The sequence below is a fragment of the Dermacentor albipictus genome, chromosome 1, assembly GCF_038994185.2.
Source record: "Dermacentor albipictus isolate Rhodes 1998 colony chromosome 1, USDA_Dalb.pri_finalv2, whole genome shotgun sequence".
Taxonomy (NCBI): domain Eukaryota; kingdom Metazoa; phylum Arthropoda; class Arachnida; order Ixodida; family Ixodidae; genus Dermacentor; species Dermacentor albipictus.
Window position 1 is genome coordinate 245,494,962 of NC_091821.1, and position 27,990 is coordinate 245,522,951.

The 27,990-nt window shown below is 46.8% G+C and overlaps 1 protein-coding gene and 1 pseudogene across 2 annotated transcripts in view; both read left to right on the forward strand.

Moving 5' to 3' along the window:
- The window catches only part of Idua (alpha-L-iduronidase), a 368,620-nt gene that overhangs the window by 229,002 nt on the left and 111,628 nt on the right, over nt 1–27,990 (forward strand). The window lies entirely within an intron of this gene.
- LOC139055046 (U2 spliceosomal RNA) lies at nt 6,410–6,589 on the forward strand (annotated as a pseudogene).

The following is a 27,990-nucleotide window of genomic DNA, read 5'->3' on the forward strand; positions in this document are numbered from 1 at the left end:
CTTCAAGCGTGTTGTGGACGCCCAGCTGTAGCAGCAGTTCCGTGCTGGTGCTGTCTGGAAGGCCCAGTGCCATCTTGTATGCTCTTCTAATGAGGGTGTTCAGTTTGGCATATTCGGCCGCGTACCAGTTGTGGTAGGCGGCCACATAGGTAATGTGGCTAATAACGAAGGAGTGTATGAGTCTGACGACGTTGGCCTCCCTCATACCCTGATGTCTGTTGGTGATTCTTCTGATGAGCCTCATCGTGTTCGTGATCTTAGTCTCCAAATTCCTGACCGTTTCTCCGTTGTTGCCGTTCGATTCTATGATGAATCCGAGCACCTTAATCTGCTTCACCCTGGGTATTTCTTGTCCGTCTTTGGTGCGTATGCAAATTTCTTCGTATGTAGCATGCTGGATGTAAGCCTTGGGGGGTCTTCCCCTAAGCGTCGGGCGGTAGAGGAGGAGTTACGATTTTTCTGGCGAGCAGACGAGACCGGTTCCGACGAGGTACTCCTCCACCACCTCGACCGCGGTCTGTAATCGCTGTTCGATTTCTCCGTCGCTTCCCTCGGACACCCAGATCGTAACGTCGTCCGCGTATATTGTGTGATGCACTCCCTCGATGGCGTTGAGGCGCTCGGGGAGGCCGATCATAATGAGATTAAAGAGCATCGGCGAGATGACCGAGCCTTGCGGGGTGCCGACGCTGCCTATGTTCCTGTCTTCGGATGCGAGTTTGCCCAGCGTTAAGGAGACTTTCCTGTTTGTGAGGAAATCCTTAACATAGCTGTACGCACGGTTTCCTAGATTGAGTGCGGCAATGCTGCGTAGTATGGCTGCGTGAGCTGCATTATCGAAAGCTTTCTTGAGGTCTAATCCTAGAATGGCCCTGGTACCTCTTGTCTTGTTGTCGAGTATCTGGTGCTTGATTTGCAACATTGCATCCTGCGTGGAGAGATGAGCTCGAAATCCGAGCATGGTGTCTGGATAGGCTTCCACGTCGTCCAAGTGTGCGTTGATACGGGTGAGGAAGGCGTGCTCCATCAACTTGCCGACGCACGACGTAAGGGATATGGGTCGAAGGTTGGCCAGATCTGGGGGTTTCCCTGGTTTGGGGATGAGCACCATTTTTGCTCTTTTCCACTGGTCAGGGATGCATCCTCGGGTCCAGCAATCGTTGATGTACTTGGTCAGTTCGGAGATGGTCTCGTTGTCCAAGTTACGAAGGGTCTTATTAGTTACGCCGTCCGGTCCCGGGGCCGACTTGCTGTTGAGCTTTTGCAAAGCGGCCCGGATTTCCGCTTCGCCAAAGCCTCTGTCCAGAGAGAAATTGGGATTTCCCGTGTATTCGCCGTGTTGAATAGTCGGGCTGTGCGGGGCGTATCTGTCTCAGAGTTCGGAAAGGATTTCTTCCTCGTCCTTGGTGTGTGTATGTATTAGCTTGCGCATGGTTTCCCGATGTGTTGCCTTGGTCTTGGTCGGGTCTAGCAGGTGTCGGAGCAGGCGCCATGTGTGACCGGTGCCAATCCGTCCGTCTATCTCGTTGCAGATCTCATCCCATTGTTGTTTACTAAGAGTTTTGCAGTGTTCTTTTATTTGTTTGTTGAGTAACGCTATGCGTTTCCTCAACTTCCTATTGTGTCTTTGTTTCTGCCAGCTGGCTTGAAGCGATCGTTTGGCCTCCCACATGTGCACCAGGCGGCTGTCGATCTTCTCGACGGGAAGTTCTGGCGTCACGGTCTTTGTAACTTCATTGACGTCAGCCATCACTTGTTCGGCCCATTGTTGAATGTCTGTGATGGGCGCGTGCGTCATTCCGGCTCGATTCTTGCGGAACCGGTCCCAGTCCGTCCATTTGAACGTTTTGTTGGGTTCGACCGTTAAATTCTCCAATAATTTCGTTTCGAGAATTCTGTGGTCACTACCAAGGTCTTCGAACGTGTTATTCCAACTTGTGCCTCTTGCGTTCTTCACTAATGTTAGATCGGGCGTGGTGTCTCTTGTCAGCCCTGTTCCCATTCTGGTGGAGGAGCTGGGGTAGGTGATGAGGGTCAGGGCTGTTTCCTGTATATCCTGCCATAAAGCCTTGCCTTTGGCTCTTGTATAGGCATAGCCCCACGCTCCGTGCGGGGCGTTAAAATCTCCCCCGATTAGTAGGGGATGGGAGCCCGCGATGTCGGTGGCCCTCCTAAAAAGGGTTAGAAAGCGCTGTCGTATGTGCGCTGGCTTGCTGTATTGATTGAGGATAAACGTGCTGCTTTGGCTTTTGCTTTTAGGTATAATTTCTACGAATACTTGTTCAATCTGCGCTACCTTAAGGTCGTGACGAACGACCACTAAGCCTTTCCTGACCAAAGTAGTTACCGCTTGGTTCTCCCCGGATGGGGGACCGATGGCTTGGTAACCGGGTAGTTTTGCTAATTCGTGTGTCTCTTGTAGCATTATTACATCGGGTTTCGATTTGTTTTTAAGGTGTTGTTGCAGGACCGCTTTTTTTGCGGCGTAACTCCTGCAATTCCACTGCCATATCGTCAGCGCGCCTCTTTTACCGTGCTTGCCTATTTTGGTCTGGTCGAGGGCTGGAGGTCTGAACGACCCCAGATGCTCCTGCGTTGTTTACAGGGATGTCGTGGAACTGATTAGATGCGACCCCAGTTATGGGGGCCCCTGCGGTGGTTACTGGCTGCAGCTTGGCTACTCTAAGACTTAGGTTGGCCACGTTGCTTTCGAATTTGTCAATTCTCGACATTATGGTCGAGACCGCCAGCGTGAGGTTGCCGAGGCTTCCGCTTGTTCTTTGAGTACATTTTGCATTTCTGTTAATTTCTGTCCTAGGTCTGCCAGTTGTGATCCGGTTTGGCTGCTAACGGCTGGAGCCTTTCTCTTAGGTGGCGGAGGGTTGTCGTCCTCCTCCATGCTATTATTAGGAGTTACCGCAGCTGCACCTGCACTACAAGTACTCAGATGGGGAGATATGTCCACCCTTCGACTATTCTTAAGTTCCTGGATTTCTCTCGTGAGGTGTGAGATTAATTCTCTCAACTGCGCATTTTCCCGTCTCATTTCTGCTATTTCTTTAGAAGCTGCAGTTTCCTCAGTTCCGCCGCGGCGCGACGAGCCTTTGACCGCGTCTACCCAGCTCACCTTGTTGGTGGCCTCTTCTACCGCCGGGCCGACTCCGCTGCGGCGGGAAAGCGAACGCGTACGGCTCCTGGATCTGGTTCGGGCCGGTCCGGGTGTGCGGCTCCGTGATCTGGACTTTCTGGTTCTGGAGCGGGCCCTCGAGCGTGAACGGGGCCTGGTATCTCGGGAACGGCGTCCAACGGATTCCCTCGTAGCCTCCGATCCTAGAAATTCTTCCTGTTGTCGTTGTCTTTCCCAGCGTCGTCTCTTGACTATATATGGCGTCTTGAAGCGAGCCTTGCAATTCTTATCGGCCGTTAAGTGCTCACCCCCGCAAAGTTGGCAAAGGGGGTTGCACTGGTGGTCGAGACCTGGGTTGGCCGTGCCGCAGCCTCTACAGATGCGGTCCTGCGGATTGGGGCACACGTCCATGCGGTGGCCCAGTCTGCCGCATTGGAAGCACAGGTCAAGTTGTTTTCTGTACAACGCGCACCTGATGAGAGCGCCTCCGTAGCGGACGAAGGAGGAAACTTTCAGTCCGGAAAACAGCACGATGACCGTGGTGGTATTGCTGAGTCGTTGCTGAGTGGTTGCTGAGCCCGGTGCATTAGCCATGTTATGGAACTTGATCCGACCAGTATAACCCCTTATCAACCCTCATCGATCGTTCGCATACCATTTTTCTTGCGAACATGATAAGGTAGGTTTAAGATAGAGTTCCATGCCGCAATCCAAGCCTGTACCTTTGGTGGGAGTCGAAGCCATGACCTTTGGTGTTAATTAAGGTGAACTAAGGTTAATTTATCGAAGCTATTGCGAAATCACCAGTACATTTTCTGAGGGAAGTATGTAATGATTTATTGATGGTACGGATGCTTGTTTTGAGCTCGTTCTTTGTTGAAACGTACGGTGTTTTGTGTGTTTTATGCGCGATTCCAATGAATGTATGCACTGTTCGCTTCACTTTGCTGAGCACTTGTAGCCTCTGCCTTTAGGGGGTATGAGCCATTTCATGTTTTGCTTGCTTACGGGGGTATGAGCCATTCATTGTCTTACGTGACGGACCAATTTCTCGTTGGGTAGGTATAGAAATGTTTGCTCATTTAAAAGGCTACGGCTCTCACCACTGCGGTTTCCCTCGTAACTCATTGTGGAGTTTTAGGACGTTAGAACCCGTAGCAGCTATAGGAAACCATTCATGCGCCAAGCGTCTCAACGCTCTGCATAGCTCGAGGGAAGCGGGAAAAAGTGCTGTTAGGCAATTACAGGCAAGAGTTCGATGCCAATCGGGCTGCAGCGTGGGGGGAACTGGTTCCAAACGAGCAGCTCCTATTCGGGATGGCAGACGACGTCGACACGCCTAATCTCGAGGAGGTAGAAAAATAAAGCGTCGATTTAAAATCATTATTCTCATGACGAGGAATATATGATGGAATATGGATATTTATCTTTCTGCGTGATTTGGCGGAGAACAAAGCCGGTCACTCGCACAATTGCAGTGCTTGTAGTATCAGTCAAAATGGCTCTGCCTTGATTCTTCCGCTTCAAGGCCATTCTGTTGTCCACACGGTACTTACAGATTACGAACCATACTTACCGTATGGTTTGTAATAAGAAAAAAAAAACAATTCCATGCAAGAAGAAAGCCTTCTCCGACTCGTCCAATCCTTTGTCATATGCCACATTACCTACGTTGCTGCGTACCTCAACTGGTACCGGGCTGAGCAGAACAAGCTCGACACCCTCATACGAGGGGTCTACAAGCAAGCACTTGGTCTCCCACATTGCACCAGCACTGAACTCTTCAACCAACTGGGAGTTCACAACAACCTTTCCGAACTCATTGAAGCCCAACAACGCTCTCAGCTTGAACGGCTCACCCATACTGAAACGGGGCGCTTTATTCTGTCCACGCTTGGCTTCACCTACCATCAGCAACAGGGCCCCAAACAACCGATCCCGACCGACATCCGTAGCTGGATCTACATAGACCCTATCCCTAGAAATATGCACCCTGAATATAACAGGGCCCGGCGCCAAGCTCGGGCCGGAGCTATCATAAAAGCCCTTGCCAACGTACCTGGCGTCACATTTGTTGATGCAGCCCGATACTCCCATGGCACACGATTTGTGGCCGTTGCCACACTCGATGGAGCCCTACACCATGCCTGCAGCGTCACTACCCCCACTGCAGAGACGGCTGAAGAAGTGGCCATCGCCCTGGCCACTTTAGATCCCACCTGTCACACCATAGTGTGTGACTCTCGCTCAGCCGTTACTAACTTCAGCAAAGGGCGTATTTCTCCCCAAGCTCTTCGCATCCTCTGCCAGGCACCACACTCTAAAGACAGCATAATCTCCCTAACATGGATCCCGGCCCATGCGGGCCCTGTCCACCCACACCTCCCCAATCTCAACGAGGTGACCCACTCCATTGCGCGAGGCCTAGTCAACCGCGCCGGAGTCACTGGAGATGAGTTGGACACCAGGGACAGTCTGACAACTTATAACGATCTCGTTAAGGCCTTTTACCTGAGTCGCCGAATCTTCCCCCCGCCTCACCCAAAGTTCAGCCGGGCGCAGGCTACCACCCTGCGTCTACTACAAACAAACACGTACCCTTCACCCGCCGCCCGCCTCCACCTTATATTTCCGGACGTCTACACTACCCCCAACTGCCGGTGCTGTGGAATTCACCCTGCTACGCTTTCGCATATGCTATGGGAGTGCCCAGCACAGTACGCACAGACTAACACCACGACCCTCTCGTCGAGGTTGCATCAGGCTCTGTGGAGCTCCGCCCTCGACGACCAAACCTGGGCGACCCAGCACGCCCGCGAGGCGGCGGCGAGGCAAGCCCTCGACGTCCCTTCGTGGGAGGCGTAGGCCCGGCCATCATAAAGTGCTGGTTCTACAATAAAAGTTTATTCCTCCTCCTCCTCCTCCATGCTATTCTGCTGTGTGAAGGTGGATGACCAGCGAAGCTGTGTATGTGGGATCTTTAATGGCGAATTGTCCATTGCCGGCCTTGATACGCGGTATGCACACAAATGGAAGACGAGGTGCGACTAGTCGCTCATCCACGATGTTGAGCCTCGGAAGACGAGGGGTATACATACCCATCTATTCTTGCAAAACGCGGCACGACGGCTTTCGCTAACGAATCCCGGCACGTAGGACAGACACGCACTTCACCGCACTCCGAGGGCACACACTTCTCCTCTGTAGTCTAGGCGATCGTGCGTTGGTCGACGTCCCGCAGTGCAGTAGTGGTTGTGAGGTCACTCGAAAACCAACGTAGACATAGCCGACGCGCGTCAAAGTGTAGTATCTGTTCCTGTCAACTTAATATCTAATACAGGTTGTATTAGGGCTTAAGATATTATAGTTATGTTTGCAATTTGGCGGAGTGCTTAACGCCTGCTTCACCTCCGCCGTGGTTCGGCCTGGTATTGCACTATGTTCGTGATCGGTCAAGGTATGGGGGGAAATTCTCGATCTGTACGGCTCGATAGACGAACTCAGTTTTTCCAGAAGCTAGCCATGTGGACCTTCGCTGTAAAAACTGACGTATTTCTGCGTTGTTTCGCCGCCTGTCGCGTTAGTTTAATGGTGTTGCGCCGGTAAGCTCTAGGTCATGGGTTCGTTCCCGGCTGCGGCGGCCGTAGTTCGGAGAGGGCGGAGCGCGAAAAAGAAAAACAGAAAGAAGAAAGAAGACGCTCGTGTACTTAGATTAAAGCGGGCGGTGAATTAAGAAGCCCAGCTCACCAAATTAATCCGGAACCTCCAACTATGGGGTGTCTCATAAACAGATCTTAGTTTTGGCGCGTAAGACCACAGAAGTTAACTGAAAATTTTGTCCTCGTTACTCAATCAGACGACTCTTCTAGATACTTTGCCACTACGGCGATTTTCTATTGCTACTATAGGCGCTCCTCGCATGTTTTCTAATCGTACACCTACTCCATGTGTGTCACTTTGTTTTATTGAGATTTTGTTATTCCCTATACATTACGGTACGCAAGTGATCGAGTGGGGGTGGCTATCATAGCTGACAACAATGATGACGTCAGCGATAAGTTCATGTCATCGCGGTTACTGAGACTTACGCAGAAAGCCTAAAAAGGTATCTGCAAGATTCGCGCGTCCATTCCCGTTTCTTTTATTGTCTCAAATAAGCGCAATGAATGACTATTGTGAAGATACTATGCGACGACTACACTTACGTATGAATGGAAGGTGTGGGCCAGTTCTATTAAACAGACAAAAACTTTACGATCAACATCATTCTGTGCGCATAAGACGGCGCGATGAAGGAATACGCAACGTGTGAGGCCACCACTGGCGTCCACTGGTCTAACCGCAGGCTGTCTCGGACGCTCCACGAGTCTTCGCAGCAGAACATCACGCGACAGGCAAAAAATACCGTGACTACGCCTTGCACTCCGAGCCCGCTGTCTTGAGAAGCAGAATCCACACTTCTAAGATGCTGGTGACTGTTGGATGCAGAGTACTGAGCTCCCGGTCTGGCAGCTTGTGCAGACACACAACAACGACGGTAGGAGGGACCACTACGTCGAAGCAGCACAGAAGAGACACAGAGTTTACAACCAAATACAACCAGATTTGGGACGGAGAGACCGTCGTCCGCTCCAACCTGGTCAAGAACTCAACGCATCTGGTTGCCAACACTGCTGAGGTGCTGAAGGGCTAAGATGCAAAGAACACCGCAAAGTATACCGAGAAATTGGACCGTCGCATACTTAGCATATAATGCTATGAATTCTAATGGCAGGAAGTACTGATAAATAGATCAGCAGTGTGTGTGCTAATTAAAAGAGGTAATATAAGCGTACAGAATGAACTGTTCTTACATTGCACTTATTTTTTGTAGCTAAGAAAACGTCCTGATGCCGCAGTCCAGTACACAGCAAGTGAGAGTAACATAAGGAATTGTAAATAAGTAATTTCACCTGCCCCGAGAGAAGGTATTTGATGCGACCGACTATTCCTGTTTTGCGAACAATGTTTTGGATCAGTCTTATGTGACTATCTTAGGACATATTTGCAGAAAAGGCCGCTCGTTGGTGCTTAAAATGACAAACAAGTTAAATGCTACGACCGTTTAAAACAATATCTACATGTGAAAGGATTTCTTTGTTGTTTGGTCTCAAAATAATTGCCTTTATTTTGCTGTAATTAATCTTTACGCCATTCGGTAACGACCATACTGCTACTTTTTGTACTTTACAATTGCCATTATATCTGTACTAAAATTTATATAGGTTATTACCTGAAAAAAAAATGCTGGTGTTATCCGCATGTATAATAAGTTATGCACTGCAATTATTACGTATACCACATCATCAATACATAAAGTAAACAATACATGACCTTATATATTCCCGTGCGAAACTTCGCAAACTGCCTTCATATCTCTTCACCCTGGTTTAATTACTGCGACTATTTGTTGCCGATTTTGTTAGTTCCTGTACGCGACCACGTTTCCCATAATAATTAGGCTTTATTATTCGAAATTTGTGGTTAACTAAATCACATACATTCGTATTATCAACAAACATTGGAACTGTTATAGATTTTTTTAAAACTGTGTTATAATGTATTCTTTTTGCTGAAGTAATGGCTTTTCTGTCGATTTATTGTTGCAAAATCAACAACAATAACAAGTAGCTTTTTCAAGAGCCAAGTCGAGACCCAAACTGTGCCTATAGTATTATGTATGGAGCACATTGCTTACTTGTGGATTAGTTCGGCGTCATATTTTTGCACACAGTGATTTGTTTCTTCGTCGGAGCCTACAATTCTAAACCTGAAGAGATGAACACACAAAAGTGAGGTTTGTAGGAGCGTCCACCTCTACGGAAATCGGTATACGTTGGCCCGTCATGGTAAGAAATGTTGTTCTTGCCTCAAAACGCCGGGCAACGGGGCCCAACGCAAGGCGCACGTCGTTTTCAAAACTCGCGCATTTAGCAGCGTGAGTGGAGGGGGGAATGCTGACATTTAGTGACCATGGGTACGGATTGCTTCACATGGAACTTTTATGCACAATGTGCGAAATCTGCGGTCGGAACGTTCAGCTGTTAGAAAGCAGCAGAATGCGCTCAGGTGTCGCCTGCACTTGAGATATTGAATGCAGCTACACTGGTTGTCGCTGTCACATTTAATGGTGACAGCATTGTCCGATGCAGCGTTCTGAAGATATTCAGAATTGCATCAGGAGGCTAGTCAGTGGATGGGTTACATAGCATTGACCAGCATTGACCTTATCCCATCGAAAGGGCTACACAGCAGTACACAAAAGAACCCTCAAAGGCTAGGAAACAAACCAGAAAAAGAAAAGAAAGTGTTTATCGTGACGAGTACCCTGCTGATGATTATTGAATGAGTCCAAAAATTCGTATTTCTTCCATTTTAGTTGTGTAATAGACGTTTTTTTCACTGAAAGAACAATTGTCTCGGAACTTAAATTTTTTCAACATTTTTCTCATCATCTAAGCAAGCGCAAATGCGAAGAATTTTCTTTCACTATTTAGTGCGCAAACTAGGAAATCTTCTGCAGTACAATTATTGTGCTTGATTGAAGCGTTATTGTTCCACAAAACATTTACTATCTAACAATGCCTAAAACTGAGCAAAGAAACAGTAAAAATTTGAAAAAAGCGAGCATAATGATATTGGGCGAGCAGTAACTTCAACAAAAAGAAGAATAAATGCTGAAAACAATGATAGAATATATTTTTTTCTGATACCTACATATGCTGAGCGACCTCTCTGCCTTTCTGTAACTAAACTTCTGTCACATTTTTCTGTCTACATCTATTGAGAAAAGGGGTCAGCAATGTGACCTAAAGTATATGGTACGTATAGGGCCTAACATGTTCTCTAAAATAATATTATATAGCATTCAGCTAAACGCTTTAAGAACAATTCGCCTCGATAAAATTCGGACTTATCCGTCGGAATACGCTTTTCGATAGGGGCGAAATGCAAGAACACCTGTGTACTTAGATGTTGGCTCACATTAAGGATTGCTAGGAGGGCAAAATTAATCCGGAGTTCCCCACTACGTTTTGCCTCATATTGAGATGGCGGTTTTGAAAAGTAAAACCCCCATGATACATTTTTTAAAAATCGGTCTGCACTACATAATAGTTTGGTAGTAGTTGGCATGACAGATACTCTTAGACGGGATGAAAACATGTTCCTCAGTGCGCGGAAGTGATATAGCTGCAGTGGATCCTATGGCGGACGACGATGATATCAACGACAGGTTACAGTGTCATGCTTTCTGCGATTTACGCAGGCAGCTTAAAAGATATCCCCGAGACCTGCGCGTCAATTCATAGTTGGTTTATACCATCAAATAAGGGCATTAAAAAAACAAAAGCGATTATTCAATGCAGCTAGTACACAAACGTATCAATTGTTCCTGTGGCCTAATACTATTAAATCAATAAAATGTCTACGATCTTTTCCGACCGCTCGCACATCTCATGGCGTCATCAAAGCACGCGCAGCATTCCAAGCTCATTTTTGCGCCGTCTCGTCCACCAGTTGGTCATCGCGGTAGCCCCACCTTCCTCCACAGCAGTAATCCATGTGCCACACAAAATAGCAGTGGCTGTCAGTTGCGCTCCAACACCGCCCAGCTTGGGAAGCAGGATCCACACGCTGATGTTGGATGGAGAGTATTCAGTTCCTGCTCGTATGCCTAGTTTGCAGATCACGATGGTATGACCGGCTACGATGTCAACGAAGCACGGAATATATATGTGCAGAGTGCGTGCAAAGATCATCAGCCAGATTTGGTCCTACTTCATTTGGAGACGACGATAGGATGCCTGCAGGCCCGTATTTTTCTGGATTGTCTTCCTTGCGGCTGCAAGCTCGTTTCCAAGACATTCCAGCGCCAGATGACATCTGCCAGTGTCTGGTGGCATTTCACAGCTTGTGCAGGATTCAGTGGCCTCCTTTCTATCTCGAGCACCATTATCTTCCTTCTCAGTAGCAGTTGTATCAAGGTCTGTAATATCGCTTGTACGAAGTAGGCGCCTGTCACGGTCTTCAACAGTCACTCCTCTTTTATTAAAATCCACACTTTCTTGCTGCTCCACAGGCACTTTTGGAGGGCTGCAAGTGGTTACCATGCTTGAGTGCTGGTTGGCTTGTTTAGCTTCAATAACCACGCACTCAATCAGAGAAGTATCTGGAGAAATTGAGCTCGAACCTTTTACGTCGTCGGCTTTTTCTATGTAAGTTAGTTTCTTGGATGCCTTCGACAGCGAGGAGGCTTCCAGCTGCTGCCGCTGCATCCATTCTGCCCCTGGAGCACTCAGTTCTGAGACGCTGTCGCAAGTAAGGTTCTTGAGACTCATCCTCCTCCTAAGCAGCATGCTATACGTATTTCCGACACTTCTGACGACGGGAGTGCCAATGGCACCGCCACGTTTCATGCAGTCTTCGTAGAGAGTCGCAACGGCCATATCGAAAAAGGATGGTGAGCGCCGGGCTGTGACTGTGTTCGCGTCGCTATCATCGTCTTCAGGATCGCTTTCCAGAAGAAAGCCGGGCGAAGGTGGTGGTGTCTCGTCTATTGTATTTTTTGGCGATAGTGGCGGTGGCTTGTGGTCTTTGTTGTTCTCTTCCGCCAATGATCGCCTCTCTCGACAGTACTTCAGCAATACATCAACTTTGTGTGTTGGGAAATCCCTCTTTGTCGGCACGCAGAAGCCGTCGTCGTCACCGTCGCCACTATCGTTGTCGTAACACTGCTGGGCGTCCTCCCATGGGACGAAGCTGAGCTCGGACGCACCCGACATGAGGCACCGGTGTCCTTGGTCCGGTCGCGTGGGAGCATACACGCAGTTTTCTTCCGCGTACTCCACCGCTTCGTCGCTGAAGGGTTGCGTCACTGCACTGAACGTGTCGTGTTCATCCTGGCTAACGTCTGCTTCATGTGGTGCGTTAAATATTTCTTGTCGATCCAGGTTGACGTCTGCTGCACACGGATGTGTTAGTACATTCATGCTTTCATCCTGCACCCTGTATCCTGCCATCCTACCAAGAAAAAGCTCGATGCTTTGCAGAATGAGCGGCAGCACAACTACGAGTGCGGCCAGGAACTTGCACGAGCTTCCGTGGCTGGTTGCGTGGAAGCTGTGAAGGCAAAGGTAGCTTCGTTGGAGCCCCTGGTAAATGAGCATGAGGTCAAGACCTAGCAGAATATGTGCACCCAGATCACGAATCTCCTGATCCAGAACTGCAAGGGCTGAATCAAGGGCTGCAACAACGCCGCCATTGCTCACTTGTCCAGCCTCTAAGCCGCGAATCCTGTGGGGTTCGCGCCCATCGAAATGCGACCGTGCGTGAAGGAAAGGGAACGACAACCAGTGATGCCTTTTCCGCATGCGGGCGCAGTGGAGCTCACCACAAGCTACTGGTTGGTGGAAGTCACGGTGGGCGAAGCCTCGGAGACAGTGTTTTGTAAGGGCCCCTGCGCTTGGGCCCTGGACTTGATGGGTCGAAAACTCCGTAGTCTGAAGCATGATAGTGCGTCCTTGAGTACGCGGGCTATACGCTGACGCAGATCGCCGTGCTTGTTGCTGCGGGAGGTGCCGCTCAGCCGACTTTAGAAGAAGGGTCCACAGCTGGAGCTGCTGGTCGCTGTCACTGGTAATGGCATCGAAGAATGTGACCAACTGCATTACTGTAGCTTGTTGCACCGTCTCGGCTCGTTGGTAATACACGGGCGGAGAGCGCCTTCGCTGCCAACAACGCCGAGGTCGTCCATAATCGCTCTGCAATGGTAGTTGCACTGTAGAATCTTGCGCAGAAGTTCCAGTCTCGTTGGGATCGTCTCAAAGACGCGTCAAATGTTCTCGCTCCACGTGCATCTGTGCAATGGTTTCACCGACACCCACCCGTCTTTCCAGTAGTCGATGTTCAGCCGCTGTGGATCCTCTGGCCGTGGCGATGTTGGTTTGTACTTGTATTGACCGCGTCCGATCCAAGGCAATCAGGACTTTCACGTCGGACTGGAATGGTTGCTGCTTCAAAATGGCGATTCAATGAACCATATCCAGCTTTTCTGGACACGTACCAACTAGCGCCCCAAGCGGGCCCGGCACGAAGCTAGCGCGTTTTCAATGGAACGAGCGGGTTTTTTGCGAATAACAAAAGCTGCAGGCCGATTATTGAAAAACGCAGGTGACAAACGTGTTCTGGATGACAGTCCACACGAGCCAAATGCAGTGATCACTCTATGGCACGTAAAAATTTTGTTCCCACAGCACTTAAAGTTTTAGCAATGGAAGCCTATGGAAACGACGAAAATTTGTGCTCGATTTTTGAGGCAAGAACGATGACTGTAATAAAACTATCCCGTCTATCGTAATACGCAGTGCAGCGTATGTAGTCCGGAGACTCAGCTTTCGATTGATGCCTCTCTCGACTTTCCACATATGGCGTAAGACTGTTCCCGAAAGCGATTTTTGCAACACTGTCGTGAAAATTGCCGTGGTATCTATAAAAACATAAGCGTACCCCTCGGCGAAGCCTCGGTAGCCGTGGCCGAGCGGTAGAATAGCGAGCACCTATCGTCCCGCATCACGGGCGGCCGTGATTCGATTCCCCCTTCGCAGCGTTTTTTTTTTAAAGCAGCATAGGACCTAGTTTTGTAGTCTCTCACTAGATGGCAGAATCACAAAAGCCAAGATTTGCTTTCGGTTTTGGTTTTCCAGCTGCGCATTTTTTGAAAGCCGCATAGGGCTCATAGTCTCCTACCAAATGGCATAAACACAAAACTCAAGAATTGCTTTCGGTTCTGGTTTTCCTGTGGTGCTCTTGAAATATTATGCTTTCTGTTTTTCCTTCATAAAACGTAGCAGTATCGTGTTCATTTGTTAAGTCATCGCTTTTATGAAGGTTTTATTCATTGGATAACCTAACTAGAAGCTTGCGCATGGCTTTGTGTTATGAAAAAAAATAACTTTCGTGCTTGTAGCGTGGAACCTGCAAGAACCAAGATGGCTATTCTTATTGCGTTCTTCTGGAAGGTCCGTTTTCTTCGACTTTCGGCTGTCCTTAATGGCACACATTCCGAGCGAATGACGTCCAGCTGTGCCACGATGTTACCCGGTGGCCAGTGCCATTCCTATGCAACATTCGTGTGGAACAAAGGGTCTGCTAGGCTGAGTCGCTGCGCGAACATTAATTATTTCTAAATATTCATCCAAATAAGAAATGCACCAACTAGGAGATGTGCAGCGTCTGGATTAGTAGCTACTGTTAATGTGTTCCCTACAGCCAAGTGGTATCAATCCGTAGGTGTGGCCGTAAAAAACCATTTGAATAAATGTCCTTCGTTCGGTGCATTTGCTTTTAACGCGCAGCATTCTTTGTCGAGTACCCCAGCAATTTGGTAGCAAAATCGTGCAATATCGTACCTGTAACGCCAAAAGCTTGACGGATTTCCCATATAAATATATAGGTCTTCATAAAAAGGGTTGGGGTGACCAACTTGAAATTGGAAGTGGCATCAGCATAAATTTGGGCCAAGGTGAATTTAGCAATGATATGGGAGTGGCCCTACCTAAGTTTGGGGTGAAATGGTAGTGAGCCAAGCTGAAGTTGAGGCTGATATGGGGGTGGCCCAACCTAAATTTGAGGTCATATAGGGGTGGGTAAGCCTAAGTTTGGGGGAATATGGGGGTGGGCCAGCCTGGATTTGGGGATGATATGGGGGTGGGAGAACCTAAATTTGGGGGCGATATGGGGGGTGGGCCACCCTAACCATGGGCGTGATATGGGGCTGGGCCAAGCTGAATCGAGGGGGAGGGGGGTAGGGGGGCTAACCTAAATTTGGGAGTGATTTGCGGTGGGTCATCCTAAATTTGAGGTGATAGACGGGTGGGCCAGGCTAAGTTTGGGGCTGATATGGGGGTGGGCCAACCTGGATTTGAGGATGATATGGGGGTGGGCCCACCTAAATTTGAAGGTAACATGGGGACGCGCTAACCTAACCATGGGGGTGATGTTTGGCTGCGCCAAGCTGAATTGGGGGGGGGGGGGAAGGTGATGGGTGGACTAACCTATATTGGGGTATGATTTGTGGTGGGCCATCCTAAATTTGAGGTGATCGAGGGGTGGCCCAGCATTAGTTTGGGGCTGATATGGGGGTGGGTCAACCTCGATTTGCAGGTGGCATTGGAGTGGGCCAATATAAATTTGACGGTGTTGTGGAGGCGGGCCAATCTGTATTTGGGGGTGATATGGGGTTGGTCCTACCTAAATGTGGGGGCAATCTCGGGGTCGGTCAATCTGAACTTGGGGGCGATATGGGGGTGGGCACCTCAATTTTGGGGTGCGTCGACTGGAATTTCGGGGGACGATTTATGGAAATTCATGGGTGGACCAACTTGAAAATTAGGGGTGGCCCAATTGAAATTGGGGATGGGCCAACTCCAAGTTTAAGGCTGGGCGAAAAAAAATCGGGCGTGGCCGACTTAAAATTGGGGGGTGGGCCAATTTTAATTTGAAGGTGTGCCAACTTGAAATTTGGGGGTGGGCCTATCTAATGTTTGGGGGTGGGCCAATTGAAATTTGGGGGGCCTGTTTACGAATAGTTAGACAACACCAGTGGTGTTTCTGCATCTTTTTCATCATCTCAAAGTATGTATATTAATAATTGTTACCTAATACTCCTCAAGGTGAGCTACCACTCGAGCCTTCCCAGCCCACTGGTCTGATAATGTCACAGAAGTACTCTCATCGTGACAACTGCGACGTTCAATGCGGAGATCACATGAACAAATCGCAGACTGAGCTGACCATTTTCACACCAATGTCATTGCTAACACTACTCGCTCGTGCTAAAGGCACCACAAGCTGACAACTATCATAATTCAACTTTCACTCGCACGCTAGTCGACACGCTCTCAGTGCACTATTTCGCCAATAATTGGATAGAGCCTTGCTGTATGTTTTACTGTCATGTTGCGTCGTTTTTCACGTATGCCATCTCCCGAAAAGAGAATAGATTTTTGAGATTGACGAGGCAAGCTAGTATATAACTCATACGAAGCAAATGTATAAAGGGTTGTAGTGATTTTTCAAAAATGAATATAAGTAAATAAGATTTCAGATGGTATTGTTTCGGCCGGGCATGACAACGAGTTTTACCCGCCTGTCACAGTGCTTTGACAGAAAACCTAATCATTTTGCTCAAACGTGTTGCCCAATACAACATGTGCTAAATGTAGAAAAGTGCGGTGCGTGGTCACAGCTTCAAAGCCAGTCTATTTTGTGTACGGTTGTTGATATTGTAGTAATGTGGAGTTTTCTTCTTTATAAGAGCACAAAAAGAAAAATATAACAGATGGTAGCTAAGCGCAAAGTAAATTGGAAGATCTGAAACCAGCAATTATTTTTAATTTGTGGATTGGTCTTCTCCGCCGGTAGATTGCTGTCGCATTACTTCAAAGAATTTTGTTTGTGTGCAACTGCAGAAAAAACGAAAATACTACCATTTCATTGCCAGGACCTTTATGCCCTCCACACACACAAGAAGGACACCAGATAATTGGCAATATCAGTTTATAAACTGACATTGTTTTGCTAATTTCAATGCGGCGTGGTGCCTGCGGCCGGAGTATTTTCTTAGTATCAGTCCAGTGTTAGCAGTGAGAAGCAGTTCGGTCTACCATTCCCATGAGGGCATACTAGCCATTGTAGCGTTTTACTGTAGGACAAATTAAGTGCTAAAAACTTGGTGTGCCTTGTCGTTTCCGCAGGTCGTCCATCCATTCTGTTATGGTGACGATCAACATTGTGTCCGTCAGGCCTCCTCCTCATTTTTAGCTTCACCATCGCGAGAGTGGACAGAGAAAGGAAGCTTTGTTCACAATCAGCCCCAGCGGGATTCCACCACTCGTAACTGCTGCAATTTGCATTCAGTGACTGGGCATGCTAAGCACATCCTTAGTTTCACAATGACTAGAGTACGCAGAAAAAGTAGAGCTTTGGTCGCTATCACTACCACGAACCCATGTCAATGCAGATATGAATACGTGCAGGGGCTGAGTATGCTAACCTCTCCGCTACCACCTGCTTCCACCACCTTAGATTTTCCAGGCATACCTGCTTCTTGTTTTCATCGCAGACGCATGCCGGATAAACGCGGATAACTAAAAAATCTCAGTGCCCTTCCACTCTGTGAAGAAACATGACCTGCAAAGCTGTGTATGTGGGTCCCTTAATGCTGAACTGCACCTCCACCGTATGTCGGCCCCACATTGCACTGTCTTCGGGATCGGCCCACGTATGGGGAGTGCTTAACGCCTGCTTCACCTCCGCCGGGGCTCTCCCCGGCATGGCGTTACATTCGGGATCAGCCCACATATGGGGAGCGCTGAACGCATGCTTCACCACCGCTGCGGGTCGGCCCGGTATTACGCTACCTTCAGGATTTGGCTCTACACGCGGACGCGATGGTGGAGAAAGTAGCCCTTAAGAGGAAGCTTTAGCTCTGGTGGTCCTATCTAAATAAATGTAAAAGGAGAATTCGTTTTTCTCGACAGCCACTGCATCTAATTTGATAAGGTTTGTTGCATTTAAAACAAGAACTTAAAATCTAGTGTCTGTTGGTTTCGAATTCTTGAATTAGGTCATCATTTGTTTATTCAAAATTGTCCAAAATTGCAAATTTTAAGAAAACGAAACCATCAAGTTTACAACTCTCTTCCGGCAAAAAAAAAAACTGATATCAAAATTATGTACATTGCATCTAGCAGCACATCTAAAGCAGACAAAATTGATATATTACGCATGAATCTTAAAAAATTTTGTAATATGGAAATACAGCTTTTCCACAACCCTTGTTCACAGCGTAACGACTTATTTGGAATTGTCTAATGGATGCTGTTTACAGAACCGCGATATCAGTTCTTGATCTGGAGTTAATAATTTGTAAACTTCGTGCTTGTGTACTTTTCGCACTTTCGAATTGTTGAATATCTTTTACCAAAATTCAGGCCCTAAATAGAAATTCCGCTTCCAATAGTCACTAGAATTTACCGTTCTCTCCCGAAGTCAACAAATTTCATTAAAATCGGTCCAGGGGTTATCTAAGAAAAGCGTTTCGGCGTTTCACATCTATTCGAATAGGCCGAGTCGGAGTAGGGCCCGTGTTAAAGCTTCCTCTTAACGACTTCGCTGTAAAAAAAAGAATGAAAAATAGAAGAATACAAAAACGCTGCATCCATCAATATTGCTGGCTCAGATTTCGTCATGATGGCACCGTCCCCATCGGCACGGCTCCGTGAGCAGCTACCAAGCTGTTCACTTTCGTTATCTTCCTTCCCTCGGCGGCCGCGCATTGTCTTGATGCCAGCGGCGCGCTAAATCTGCACCATCATTCCGTCATGCATCGCTTCTGCGACCAAGCAAGCTTTCGGCGGCACACGTACACTGCCGCATTGACACCAAAACTTTAAACTGCTTGCTTTCGAGAAAACAGCATGAATAAAAATGGAAGGCGACTATAAGGCCACGTGGAATATGTTCGCGGGGCCATACTATTGATGACAGCATCCCGAAAGGCTAGATGTGGTCAGGTTGGCTTTACAGGTTTGGAAGGAATGACTGACGGTCTAGCTGCTTCATTATCACATAAACAGCACTTGAAGTTGTTAGCGCAGTTTGTGTGTGGTTCCTCTTTGTGTCCCGTCGTGAACTGCTGTTCTTTCTGTGGCTTTACAGATGTTCCTTTTCTGCGTCAGTTACGGCTTCCAAGAATGTTTACTTGGAAAATGTTTGTTTGCATGGCTCTTACAGAAGCATGTTTAGTCGAAAGTTTTTCGATTGGCTGCATAATCCCGAGGACGGGCTCCAAACTTCTCATTTTCTTTAGCCACGTAAGAACCATTACTGAAAATTTAATTAACGTAGCTTTGTTAATTACGCAAACAACTTCTCACCCTGCGAGGAAGTCGCCCAAACTCATGATAAATAAATGTTTTCTCTCTCTCTCTCTCTCTCTCGCACCTTACTCCGCATCTAGAGATTACCAATCTGAACATTCGAATGATAAAATGATATTAACATTGTTTGTATCATTTCAATAGTTTTGTTTCGTGCAGTTAAAAGCAGCCGGCATATTGATGGTGTTGTAGACTTCTTATAAAGTAAGTGTGAAAGCTTGGACAGGTTATCTTGGCACTAATCAACTTCATGAGCTTAAGCACATGTGCCCAACCTTGCACGACTGCCTTTACAACCGCTTCTTATATATTATACAAGAAGCACCTCAGAGCTACGGTACATCCCACAAAGTGTGCGAGAACATTGTGTGCGCTCCCGATTAAGTGCCTGAGCGTTGGTGGCATAAGGCTCGGTTTCCTGTCATCATAAGGAATAAAAACTGCTGCCTGGAGGAAAGCATTGGGTACATTTTCAGTACTTTTTAACATATGGATCAGCACGGATGTGCACGTTAGAACGAAAAGTACTGAAATATTAAGATGAGGCCTTCGCTGGATGTATTTTAGCTGTCTAATGATAAGATCTAAAGAAAAAATACTGTGATTTTGTGACAAATAATGCTGACATGAAATATGAGCTCCGACACAGTAGCCGTGGTGGAACTGGCCCCTGGACTATTGGGATACATTGAACCACGATACGCTGGTTTGATAGTTCGCGCTTGAACTTCCTGTATGTCGGCGCCGCTGTGCAGTGTTGGAGGCCCTTTTTAAACGACAAGCACTATTTTTCAGCTAATATTGAAAGCAACTGTATTCCTTTTTTAGGGGGGGGGGGGGGTTGAGCTTTTTTTTAGCGCCTAACTACAGTTCCAAAGTTATTAGTTAGCTCAAGATGCGCCTGCATGTGTTTCTAATATCCAGTATGTTGTCACGGATTCAATAGCGAAAGAGCGTTATCTTATCAGATTGCGCGCGTGAAGCGAATACTGGCCTACATTCGCCGTCACATTTGAGGACCCGAGATCGCGCTATGTACGAGCATTTCAGTCTGACGAACTGAGGCCTTGATCCGTAGATCGGAATCAGAGGAAGCACTTTGCGCGCAGCCATCGTTGCGCTTTGAGCGTTTTCCTTTCCAGCGCAAGCTCACCTAATAATGAGATATAATCGTGACTCACTCTTTGGAAGTGTTTTGTTCTTGACATCCCTACAATGGGAGAGTATAGAGGCGCTCCATCTTCATTGAGTGAATACTTGGAAACGGACTAGGGCTTTTCTTGCGTCTGCGTTTACACACTTACCGCATCAATTTGTTTTTTATACCCTAATTTAGGAGGCTGTAAAACACAGCAACCTTTTATTAACAGGATGTTTTAATAACACAGAAAATATAAATGCTTATTAGTCGGCTTTCACCTCATGGTAAGGAATTTCAATAAAGATATCTTTATGATAATTAAAAGCCTATCCTCTTTACAACGTTTAATCTGAGTTCCTCTTTGCAAGCTGATACAGACTTGCAGGTGGTTCGTATCGGGGGCCCTCAACATATGTCTAACCGTCAAACAAAGAGTTATTCCGAATGTTTCATATCAGGAAGGCGTGTTACCCTCCTGTCTTTTATTGCCGTTCGCAAACACGCATAAGATGAAAGTGCTGCGTGAAGAGCGTCGTTAGTCAAAACCAACGAACTAGCGTAACTCACCTCGCTTATATCGATGTCATTTAGGCTTATATAAGAAATATATATATCTTATATCGACGCATCACGAATCGAAAAAGAGTTGTCCGTGACCAGCCCAGCTAGGTTTCTTTCATTTCGTACTTCGTAGTAGCGGCTAATAGTAGCTCACGAAGCAGAGCACTCAGTGTGGATATTGCAGAGAAGGTGTTCTATATACTGTCTCGTCACCCACCAAAAATTGCCCGCCGTGCTACTGGCCATTCGTAGAAAATTGTATATGTGACGCCCAGCCATTTGCAACACCGCAACCTTGTTTTGCGATTGGAGAGTCCAGGTGAGAGAGAGGGTGGTTATGTAGATAAAGACACGCTATTTTCTGCAGTCACATAGGAATGCATGAATGAATGCCTTCATTTATTGAGAAAAAAGAAGAGCAAGCATCAGTGGAAGCACGTCTCAGCAGATTGGGAAAGAAGCGGGGGACAAAGAGGAAAAGCTGGAGGTCGGGTGGCAGGCAACGTCGCAGTGTAGGGGTGAGAGAATATAAGCAAGAGTTGGTGAAACCAGTTGAATTCTAGTGTAGATCTGTGATGTGGCGAGTAAATGATTGGAGTCACCGCCAAGCATCCGTCATTTACGGTAGTATAAGCACCCGCCGTTCTTGGTAACAAACGTTTACTGAAAACCAATCTTCGCAATTACTTATTCATCACCCATACCTCGCCACGTATTTCTTAGTGGCAGGGTCAGTGGATTTCAACTTCGCTGTCGCGACAAGTTACGACTATAACGTGACGCTTGCGGTTACGGTTGCCATACTCGTGACTCTTACTATTGCGCGAATACTATAAACATGTGTTTACTGCACAAGTTAGTGAACAGACATTTTAGAACCGCGTTTCTCACCTTACATACGCTCAACGCAAGCACCATTGCAGTATGTTACGGTGCGCGTTCCTTCAAGACAGAGACGAAAACAAAAGAACGCGTTAGAAGACAGGGTACCGACTTGGGCCTCGTGCCAAACATATCCAAGCCAACAATATTTATTTTATTTCAATAACCTAAAGGCCCAATGCGGGCGTTACGTAGGGGGGGGGGATTCATCAAAGAAAACTTAACAATATACAACACAGAATATGAACGGCTGAAGACAGGAATAAACAAATTAATAAGGCAGGTACAAGTTGACAGGGGAAAGAATGGCTAGGAACAGGTACTGAAATAATGCACATGTAGCAAATCTCACAAAACAAAACAAAAATCGCGCCTTCAGAAGTTACAAAACATGTCATCTAATATTCCACGGAACGTTACGGCCCACACGCACACAATAAAAAAAACGAAAAAAAAAACCGCATATCATTTTACAGTGGAATTTTCTAAGCATGACCAAAGAGCTGTTTGAAATGATGATGTTCCAGCGATAGCCGCAATGCTAGAAGGAAGCGAATTCCACTCTTCAATAGCCAGGACCAAAAGTGAGTATTTGTATCGTTCTGTCCGAGCGAAAATGGGTTAGTCTTCTTCATGTGATCTACACATGCCGGTGTGTGCGGCATCGGGAGAAGATGTGAACTTGCGGATGGTGTGTTGCTGTGGTAGAGTATGGAAAAAAGATAAACGCCTGTGTTTTCTGCGCATGACCAGAGGCGGGAGACGGAGCAATATTTTCAGTATTGTTACACTTTGATACCGAGAGTAACGGAAACGGATGAATCGAGCAGCCTTGTTTTGTATAGATTTCAACATGTTAACAAGATAGGTATAATGACGGTTTCAGATAACGGATTCGTATTCTATCACAGGCCTGATTAGCATGTTGAATGCGTGTAGTTTTGTGTCCTGGTTGGCTTGGTGTAGTCGGCGTCTAAGAAGACCAAGTTTTTTTAAGTGTTTGGTAGTAGTCAGTTCAATATGAGTGCTCCAGGATAAATACGAGCTAAAATTTACACCGCGGTATTTTACCGACGCTGAAGTTTCAATGATAGCATTATTAAATGTGTGGGCATTAGGAATCGCCTTAGCAGCGGAAGTAAACTTGAGATGTATAGTTGTGTCTGCGTTAATTACCATCTGCCCTACCGCACCAATGAGTTAGCTCATCAAGATCAGTCTGGAGAGCAATGATGTTAACAATCATGCCGTCGTTTCTGTGCAAAGAGGTTATGTATTTAAACTTCTGGAGTGACAGTCCAATCCGCCACCTACGGAAGCACTTGAAGCGCCGGCGGCCATATTGTTAGAGGAAAAGGAGCACGGTTACAGTACGTGGCTGCAAGCACGCACGACGCAACTGTGCTTGCGATTCTGCGATGAAAAATGAAATGAGACCCCTTTAGGAAGTATATCAGTCCGGCATTGTGTGTCGCTGTTGTCAAAAAAAAAAAGAATCTCATGGTGGTGGGTGCCTTGTGTTGTGTGTACAATATGTTGCGAGAACTGAAAAACAGTCGTTTCCTGTTTTCTTCATTCAGTAACCTGTCGCGTGCATCGGCACTGTGATGCCCTTTCGTCGATACGTGGTGCCGGGCCGTATTGGCAAAACATGACCTTGAAATATAGTATCCTTATGCCATTTCTTTAAAAAATCACTATTTGTGTTAATGAGCGTTTTTGATTTAAACCTAGAAAACAAGAAAAATATTCAACGGTAGGTCTCATTTTTGTCCGGCGTTTCAGTTCTAGCTGAAAAGAGTTGGCGAAAGCAATTTTACAATAAAGCTAAGGCGACCCACCATCTGTACAAAGCCGCAAGCCTACATGCGCTCCAATGAGGGCAACCTGCCAAAGTTAAAGTCATGCGTCACTGGCGGCTCAAGCAATCTTTACTTTTTTTTCGTTTCTGCATCCGTTCTTCCTGCGTCTGCGGCAAAAACGAGAAGTGGGAAGGCAGATAAACGGAAATTGGTGGAGGCAGGTGGTAGCGTAATGGTTAGAGTGCCCATCTCCCAAATGCAAGATGCTGCATTTGGGAGATGGGCTCGAATCCCCGTGGTTTGTTTGGGAAGACAGCTTTCTGTGCACTCTGGTGACTGCGACGCTCAGAATTAGGCGGCAGCCTGACGACAACGGTCGCCGTCAACGTAACAGAATAAGCGGGCGTGCAAGGTCCCACTTAAAGCCGAAAGTACATTCAGAGGAGATACGCTATAATCTTGTCGGCAAAAAAAAAAGTGATGAGTAGCGAGCGGTGTTGTTGAGCGACGCTGTAGACCGATAATGGCACCATAGACAGGACCATGCTGCAATCCCGGTGCTCAGCGGAAATATACGTCGACAGCATTTCAACTAGCGTGTTATTGATACTTCATTAAGGTCGTTGCGTGTTTGTGTTGTGTCTTGCAGGAGCGAGTAGTATAGGAGATGACATTGGAGAGAAGGCGGTGAGCGAAGTCCGCGAAAAGTAATTGAGGATAGCCATATTGAACGTCGACGCCGTGTTGAAGAAAGCCTGCGACTTCAGTTGCTCAGCCGCCAGAAAGGCTTGAGTGGTAGCATACCGCTGGGCGTATTTGGTAACCATAGCGATAGACACACACTTTGCGGAAGTAAACAGAGGAAAGGCACGTAGTGAGTTGGCCGCCCTTTTCAAGCTCTGGTATAGCTTGAAAAATGAATGTGGAGAAGTATGACGCACCAAATAGTATACGCCAATCCAAATAATTCAGCGTGGTCATACTTGCGCGACATGCCATGGTGGCCTGCCACCAGGACACCATGAAGTTGCAGCGATGACAGTTTTCATTGGGTACTTGAGAATAAAAACGAGCACATCAGAGACGTCCGAGGGAAGTTTCTACGGTATAAGGACACATCGCCTTCGCCCCCCCCGCCCCCCAATAACTAAATCACGCATATAAGCTTACAAATAGGGGCATCGTAAGATCGAGCACTAGGGCGCTTGTTGATCTTGTTCAGGATGACGTCAGCGTTTCATTCAGCGTTTATTTCTGAGAAAATGAGTTGGAGTTACGTTTATTTGCATCACAATGCCGGGCGTAATCAGGCAAACATTGACAGCATTTCATTAGAGGGTGCCTGACTACTCTGTGGAAATTACGTTTAGCAATGACAACAAACACAGAAAGCTTTGCTTACATCGATTCGCACATACGTGGGATACGCATAATTTTGTGACTATCAATCAGGCACGTACCCAGGGGGGGGCCCGGGGGGGCCCGGGCCCCCCCCCCCCCGAAGTCAAGTGGCATACCCCCCCCCCCCCCTCCCCACCCACGCCACCACTCCTCACACATTCCTAAAGCGCCGCCAGATCAATGTTGAGACTTGGCAGCTGTTCATCAGTCAGCATTATGCTCCCTTTATCAATTTTTTAATTGGCGGTAGTTATCGGCATCTATTGTAATGTGAAGGACAGTTTTCTCATAGATTCCGCACCCGCGCGATTAAATCGAGATGCGTTCAGTTGTCGCCATCTATTCACCCGTCACGCGCTTAGCTGTTGCTTTTGTTAGTTCAACCTTTTTTGTTTAGGCTTTTCCTGGGACCAGGAGAGGGATGCAGCTCTTACTCAGCTGGTCTGTACTCTCATGGAACGAGTTGCGGCCGGAGAAAACGCCATTTGCGTTTAACTTTTCCCTTTGCTTCATTATTTCCTGGAGTTACGGCTCGCCGCGGCGCTGGCAGATGCCCGGAACCATATTCACGTGATATGGGTTAGATAAGGTGGGAAATAAAATAATGTGAAAGAGCGCCCATCACGAAACCCTGCAATCACCCTTAAACCCATAAGCAAAATGACTGTCGCCCGTTACCTCGTCTGTTTTTCCATAATTGTATAGCACCTTTCGTGCAAAATTGGCAACTGGAAACAAAAATCGTAAGGAGATGAGAAATTAAGCGATGTACTAAGGGAGAGAGCGAAGGCAACAACCAAACTGCAAGCAAAAGCGAATAATAAAAAAGTTAAAGACTGAAATAAAAAGTTCATGAGACTATTTATGGATCAACATCTTTTCATTTAAAAAGGAAGTAGAGAAAACGCCGCCGGAAGTCGAGAACAATTACTTGTTTTGAATGACGCTTCTACAGTTATCGGTCAAACCGCCTCACGTAGCCACTTCTCTGCTGTGCTTATGTGGGTGTCTTTCTAACCTTTCGCGATGAGCGCAGTACGTCCAGAATCGCAGAGTCCTGCGCTCCACGCGGTTGTATGGGACTGGCGGCCGCACAGCGTTACGCAATTCGCGGAACTGTCAAAACTGATCAACAAGGCGAAAGTAACTGATATTCGAAACTATAACACGAGAAACACTGAAGAAGCCGTAAAAAATGAACGCAGCCTGAAATCAGTAAAAAAGAAACCTGGCATAGGAGAAACCATGATGTATGCACTAAAAGATAGGAAGGATAATATCATCAGCAATCTCGAAGATATAGTAAAAGCAGTGGAAAATTCTAAGCTGACCTGTGTACAGTACCCAGAGAAGTCACGATACCTCACTTAGAAACAGTAATGAACAGGATACAGAAACTCTCCTATATCTAGCGATGAGGTCAGAAGGGCCCTGCAAGACATGAAACGAAGAAGAGCGGGAGGAGAAGGTGGAATAACAGTCGATTTATTCAAAGATGGAGGAGACATAATGCTTAGAAAACTGGCGGCTCTTTATACGAAGTGTCTATCGACTGCAAGGGTCCCAGAAAACTGGAAGAATGCAGACATTATACTAATCCACAAAAAAGGAGACGTTAAAGAATTGAAAAATTGTAGGACCACTAGCTTGCTCCCAGTATTATATAAAATATTACCTAAATAATCTCCAACAGGATAAGGGCAACACTGGATTTTGTCAACCAAGGGAGCAGGCTGGCTTCAGGAAGAGATACCTTACAATGGATCACATCCATGTCATCAATCAGGTTATCGCGAAATCTGCAGAGTACAATAAGCCTCTCTATGTGGCTTACATAGATTACGAAAATGCATTTGATTCAGTAGAGATACCAGCATTTATAGAGGCACTACGTATTCAAGGAGTACAGAATGCTTACGTAAAAAGCTTGGAAAATATTGCTACATGCGTGTGGTATTTGTTTGTTTGAACGAGGCGCGTGGGCGCCATCACTCCAGAAAGGAGGAGGAAGAACGAACTGGGCTCGCGCTGTGAATCTAACTGGTCAGCGCTGCAACCGTTTTTTAAATATAATCTGTAAATAGTTTCTCGTCTTACTGATTCGTCCTTCGCGTAAGAATATTTACAGAGGTTCTACAGCTACCTCAATTCTACACAAGAAAAGCAGGGAGATACCTATAGAGAAAGGGGTCAGACAGGGCGACACAACTTCTCCAAAGCTATTCACTGCGTGTTTAGAAGAATTCAAGCTATTAAACTGGGAAGGCTTAGGAGTAACGATCGACGGCAAATATCTCAGCAACCTTCGGTTTGCCGATGACATTGTTCTATTCAACAACAATGCAGACAAGTTACAACAAATGATTGGAGACCTTAACAGAGAGAGGGTAAGAGTGGGGTTGAATATTAATATGCAGTAGATGAAGATAATGATAAATAGCCGGGCAAATGAACAAGAGTTTAGGATCGCCAGTCGGCTACTAGAGACTGTGAAGGAGTACGTTTACCTAGGTGAATTGATCACAGGGAACCCTGATCATGAGAAGGAAATTCACAGAAGAATGAAAATAGGTTGAATCGCATACGGCAGACCTTACCAGCTTCTGACTGGAAGCTTACCATTATCATTGAAAAGTAAGGTGTGCAATCAGTGCATTTTGCCAGTGCTGACATAAGGGACAGAGACTTGAGAGCAAGTTAAGGACCGCGCAAAGAGCGATCGAACGAAGATTGCTAGGCATAACGTTAAGAGAGAGAAAGAGAGCGGTTTGGATCAGAGAGCGAACGGGTATACACGATATTCTAATTGACATCAAGAGGAAAAAATGTAGCTGGGCAAGCCAAGTAATGCGCCGGTTAGATAAACGTTGGACCATTAGGGTTACACAATGGGTACCAAGAGAAGGAAAACGCAATCGAAGACGACAAAACACTAGGTGGAGCGATGAAATTAGGAAATTCGCGGGCGCTAGTTGGAATCGGTTGGCGCAGGACAGGGGTAATTGGAGATCGCAGGGAGAGGCCTTCGTCCTGCAGTGGACATAAAACATGATGATGATGATGATGGAGGTGGTTGGCCCCCCCCCCCGAAAAAAA